General features: G+C 47.3%; 1 long non-coding RNA gene across 1 annotated transcript; it reads left to right on the top strand.

The window, feature by feature from the left end:
• Positions 1-1,413: 1,413 nt before the first annotated feature.
• LOC135822354 (uncharacterized) lies at positions 1,414-5,007 on the top strand. The gene is made up of 2 exons (XR_010554474.1): positions 1,414-2,449; positions 3,730-5,007. It is a non-coding gene; the product is annotated as an uncharacterized LOC135822354 (long non-coding RNA).
• Positions 5,008-6,291: the final 1,284 nt, after the last annotated feature.

The raw sequence follows: 6,291 nt of genomic DNA, 5'->3' as shown, positions 1-6,291 counted from the left end.
AGCAGTCGTTCCTTGCCGACAGGCGACACGGAACCAGGCTGTCGCCAAGCACTAATGGCACTGACTATGTACATGACTCCTACAGCAAAAGACCGATCATACTCCGCTTGCTCCCATCCAGCAGATCCAGTGTACAGGCACTGGAGTTGATAACAAGCGACATGACAATGCCCTCGCCAATTAAAACGTTCATTGCGACCCTGGCTCGACGCTTGGCGCTTGGCAATGCTTCGAGGTTCTGACCTTCACCATCATTGGCATCAACTCCGTGCTGGAACCAGAGAAGTCCATGACTCTTACACTAAGTTACAGGCAGGGGAATAGGTAAGTATTCGAGCCGCTTCTTCCTGACACCATCCCAGGGTGATCACTAAGCTATTGGCCAAGGCGGTAATGATTGCGGCTTGAAAGGTGCACGGGGTGAGTTATAATTTGTCACAGAGCCTTCAAAGGAAACATTAAACAACTAGTTGTGACCGACAATGGCGCCAGGCTACCCAGTGTGGCAAGCATATGTCGGTAAATGTCCTCTGGTAAGTACAATACCAATATGTTGGAACGTGCAGTTTGTGGCGTGTCCTGTCTTCATTGTGCCGGTTAGCATAAGCGAAATGAGCAAAACGTGCGGGGTACTGATGCCGCAGTGGTGGGTGGACCGGCCAACTCAGGCCAATATGGCCCCTGCTCTCATGATCCCTGCATACAGTTCAACTACTCTAACTCCAAGCCTTGTCTTGACTCCCTCTGCTAGTGATTGCTGCTCGCCACCTGCTGTGCCGCGGATACTAGTAGTAGCAGTACTTCTTGCATGCATTACGAGTACATAATAATGTAGGCCAGCCAGCTTGATTCAAGTGCCTGTTCGTATGTGTACTTAACTAACTTGGGGTGACATCGCACCGTCTGACAACCTGTCAAACGACGTTGAATTGACAAGCTACATATGTGCATGTACATGTAGCTCGCGATGCTCTATCAGCCTATGCTCATAGTCATATCCGCCACTGTCTTGGTCGGACTGGCCGGCCACGCGCCATGTAAATATTTTGTTCAGAATAAACACTGTTCTGGATCTCGCGCTATGTCGCGAGCAGAAAATGTGAGAAATACTTCAGCCGCAGCTCCAGGGTTATTGTCACTAATGTCAGCGCGAACACTGCGAAGTGTCTAGTGCGGCATTTGACAGTTCTGCTCGACTGGCGGGTCGGCCCACGCCGCAGCATGCATCAGCCTAATAGAGACACGATGTGCAGCGAGAATCACAAAGTACAATCGCAAAGTACAGTCGCAAAGTGTGAGTAGTCACGTACATGTGGTCCTAGTCTGTCGTCAGCCATGGTAATTATAAACAAGCACAGACTGACGGCCAGCACCAAAGCACTACATGTCAGCAGAGTACATAGCCTTATGCGGCCAGTACCGACGACGAGTGGGATGAGCGCTTCGCCTGCGCATGTGTGTCAAGCTTTCGTCCAGCGGAACAGCCAGGCAGAGCTCGAGTGCGTCATTGAACGCCTTCCAACTACTTGTCAACACCACCATCGATAACGGAGCGAGCAGCACAACAGGGCAACGACGAAGAGGACCGTCTTCCCGAGCATGCAGGCATGCAAGCTTGGTGCACAGCGCATGCTTCTCAACTGCTAATCAACAAGGAAAGATCCTTATCAGGCAAGAATCACTAAATCCAGTACCGGGCACTGTACCTGTTCTGTCCAGAGTACATCTCAGCATTGTTCTTGTGACACAACAACTGCCAGTGAAAGGTGAGAGGGGCGGTATCTTTCAGCATGTATATCCAGTTAGCAGTTTTGCATGGCGCCTCGCCTGTGCACATATAGGACGCACGACACTCTGGCACCACGAAAGCTGATTCATTTACTGGCATCCTGTGGTGGGAAATCTGGTCGGGAAAACAATCACGCTTGTGCCAAGCCATGGCGGCGAGAGCAGGTACGAATAGCAGGAGATTGTCATGGTCTCGGGTTCATTTGTGATGCGAACCAAGCTGATTCCGTGCCATCAGCAACGTCTGGCATGGCTTATTAGTGTCCGGTGATTTGCGGGGAGAATGCTGTGGGATCGCTTGTATCTACTCTACACTCGGCAGGCGATCGGAGGGGATGATTCGAACGTGCTGGGAAAGGGACTTTGCCAAGACGAGGCGCCCATCGAACAGTCAACAGCGTTCCTGAGTGGAGAGTGGGAGAAAGAGGAATGAAAACACGTCCAGCCAGCAGATGTTGCAGCAGACGTGGCGCAATGGTAATTGTGATCCAGACAGTCTGCGTAAACACTGCAGGCTGACTACTTGCTTGCCAGAGAACCTCGCACTATTACGTCAGCACCGGGAATGAAGAATGAGAAGCAACCCACGCCACATTGCCACGAGAGAGTGAGAGAAGGCTATTCCCTGGAAGGTACCGATGTGTTGGTATACTTAACCTCGGTATGTTTTGTTTATAACTTTGCATTGTGGTTTGGTAATCCCTATACGTGATCTTTCATGGGCGTCATTAAGACCATACCCAGGTTCTCCACATTGCAGCCATGCACAGACACAAACAAACAACAGTTTGCTTACGCGTCTTTACATTGACCCACCAATTAGACCGACATATCTTTCTTCTCTCCAGAATAGCCGCGTCTACCCGCGGACCCCCCCCCCCCCCTCCCGATTGATGAACAAGATAAAGGCACTACCGGTTTCTTTGGAAGGGGTTGTCGGACTTCCATAAACATGTTTGTAACTAACAAACTATCATTCCTTCAAACCGATTCTGTACTTCTGATGAGTATCGGTACTACAGCATGTATAGTAGTACCGGTACTCATCAGAAGTTGTTTGTTGTTTAAAGGCATGCTGGTATGATGAAGAGTGCAGAACTCCCAGGAGGTTATTTACTCTCTTTAAACATCTTGCCAGTGCATTCCATCGGCACCAGATGCCCTCCGAATACTCCCAAGCTTCTCCCTCAGTGCTCACCCAAACCACGCGAAACAATTACATACCGTAATATCAAGTGTACGTAACATCCACGCAGAGGTTATGTACTCTTGCTAATAGGCATAGGTGCGCCGAATGGATGGTGTTCGCAGGTCTCGCAAGATCTCGTAGACCCCTCCTCCTCGCCCGCCCTTTTCAAAGCATGGTTTAGCTAACTTCCATCAACTTCCAAAGTATGGTTAACACATCACCTCCCACCCAAAGCACGCGTGGTTAGCACATCACCAGACAGTGATGTGTTTTTTGCAATAGGTAATCCTACAGCAGTCAGAAGGGTTATTGTCCGCTGAACTGCAGATACGCTACACCAGCGCTGGCAAGGACTAGCCTGCCTCGTCCCGTCCGTGCCTGTTCAGACCACAGAATCTATAGGAAGCCGAAGCGTGCCGGGGCATGTGGTTGAGCATTGAATTTACTACGGTACTGAGGTTAATGTGATGATGTCTTGCTCTTGCTTGGATAGGATCAGTTTCCCGTATAACTGTGAAAGCAGTGCCAGGGTGCCTGTAGTTGCAGTAAAAGTTCTGCTCTCTTGACTTGGCCACCAACGTTCATAATATTAATGGCAGTCGCACATAATGACATTACACGTATGTCTGGCATGGCCTGAATTCCTTGACGCAGACTAGTTCCTGAGACCACTATCTGTAAGAACCACTTCAAAAGAAAGGGAGCATTATCTGATCTCCTCTCATTGTCTTCTGTCCATTGAGCAACATCAGGTCGTCTCCACTGAAGTCACGGCACAGCACCATCAGAATCACCTTCCATACTTGGCCTGATCGTGACGTCAGTGCTTCGAAGTAATCTATGAAGTACTACAGAAGCATTCTCTAACCAGCAGCAGCGTATAGCTAAAGGAAGTTGGCTACCCATCCAACAATCACTACAGTATCTTTAATACTCAGATTCTGACTGTGAATAATGTTGCAACGCATGTTCATTGGCATTGCGGCTGGTCATGTCACTGAGGAATGTCCGGCGCAGTCTCTGTACAGGTACTGTGGCGTGCAGTAACTGGCCAGTGCAGAGAGCCAGCGCGACGACAACAGAGATTCCTCATTTCCAGTCTCCTTGAACGATATCGGCTTGTTGAATGGAGGTAAGAAAGGAAGTAGTTGCAGCGCCAGCAAAACAATGCCTGTAGAACCTTGTCTGGCACCAGAAAGTGCCCTTCTTTAGGTTCACCAGTACCGGTAGTCCTTATCCGACAATATGAACTGGTAACCAGTGGTAATTAACCGTTCTTACGTAACCAGGCAGTCGCTCAAGGACTACGGTCAATCAGTTGCAAAACTGCCCCACCTACGCAGCGGAAGTTAGTACCGGAGCTAGCAAATAGGACAATGTCAACTCCGAACACACGCTGGTATGCATCAATGCATGCTGCAACAATACACATGATGCTATGCTGTAAGTTATGTTCAACAGTTGAACGTCCTTGAGGCAGTTTGTATACGTATTCATAAGCCTGTTTTGTGTAAGCAGAAAGAGCACGTTGTTGCACTGAGGTTGTATTCGTAGGTTGACACTTCGTTCAGTGCCTTCTCACCTTTGGTTACGTACTCTTGTTACCTTTCTGCGTTTCCTCTAGTGGTTTTATTGCACTTGTATCATGATGTTGTTTCTAACACCTTTCTATTACAGTACTTAACTAACACTGCGGTTTCTTTGGTTGTATCCTTTACTTTAGTTCCGTATTTTTCCCACTGATGATAGGAACGAGAAAATCGATTCTGGGTTTCAATGATATTATTTCTTGTTATAAAATACACGGTCATACATGTCGACAAGTAACGTACATGTAGTTGCGTGATGTCTGCGGCCTTCATCCTATTCATAGCTATATGCTGTAAGCAGATATCTGTACGCATTTTTTTCCGAATCTAGTCCGCATTCAGCCACCATACACCTACATCACTCGTCATTAACAATACAGTGTAGATTTCTTGTCTAACGCAATAACTTCGTTTAGATATCACGCTTGTGCCTGTACCTGATCACCTCCTTTACTCAGCCACTTCACTGCGCTTGTCAGCATGCCAACAAAGGAAGAGCTACAAAGCATACATGAAAAGTGCTCAAGCACTTACAATGTAACTGCCAATAGCTGAATGTTAAAAGAAGTTTATCAGAAAATTCGGGTCTGCAGAGGGACAAATCAGAACAAACGTCTAAATATAGACTACGGGCTTGTAAGGTTCACCGTGCCTTGTCAATAGCTCTCTGCCACCTCTGCCTGAAGAAGAAGTAGAATGCAATAATGTTCTATTGTTAGCCTAACAGTGAGGAGGGAAATGAAAGCAGACTGCTGCTAACCATTGTTGGTTTCACTCATTCCGACAATCACGGTCGGTTCAGCAGGGTAGGGACCTAACAATTACATTGTTGTAATCTTGTACGGCTGGCTGCACCACAACTTGAATCATTCCGGCGCTTGAAATAATGGGGTATAACAGAGAAGGGAGAGAGTGACAATCGGTAAGGCACTGAATGCAATACAGAGACCAGGCGTGTGTGATGTGTGACGGAGGTATATGTACAAAAACGACATTTGTTTAATTGTTTGAAGTATTTTCTAAAAAGTCCATGCATTAATCACCCACAACGATGACTCTGCTAGCTGCATGTTCGGTGTAGTAGAATGAGATGCCAGGGGTAATGATGAAATAATCATGATTGTCACGATGATGTGCATCAGTGCAGCATTCAGAGATAACAACAGCATAAGATCCTTGTCGCCGGCTTACAAGTAACTCAGGATTTCCATGATTCATGGACAGTTCACATACCTCAGTATCTCACACAGCACACCGTGTCAGTGACTGAGTCGGTTACTGGAATGTAATGTATGCAGTGAAGCGCAGAAAATTGGAACAGGAGCGCGGGGATGCTAAAGCAGCTATGCTCGCAGTCTCCTTCGAAGCACCTTAGAACAACAACAACAACAACAAAATACACCCTTTACCCATTTCAACTCATGTCAATATGTTGCCGACCACTTTGTAAAGTATAATGGGTCCATCAGCCATGACATGTCCAACATATACTACACTGCAGCTCTATCAGTATCCCTGTTCAGGTTGGCAGAGGCTTGGTTAGTACGGTCACCGGCCTGCACAGATTCTGTGCCCAACGGTATTTCTGGTCTTCACTGCATAGGCTGAATAACATTCAGCACCCACAATCAGTAATCATTAATTTTCAGTGTGGAGTACTAATGTGAGGACAACTGATAATGCCTATGAAGCATGATGTACATGAATGTGTGACATGATTAGTGC

Source organism: Sycon ciliatum, chromosome 8, assembly GCF_964019385.1.
Source record: "Sycon ciliatum chromosome 8, ocSycCili1.1, whole genome shotgun sequence".
Taxonomy (NCBI): domain Eukaryota; kingdom Metazoa; phylum Porifera; class Calcarea; order Leucosolenida; family Sycettidae; genus Sycon; species Sycon ciliatum.
The sequence above is the reverse complement of the archived record's forward strand: the minus strand, read 5'-3'. Positions and strand labels throughout refer to the sequence as shown.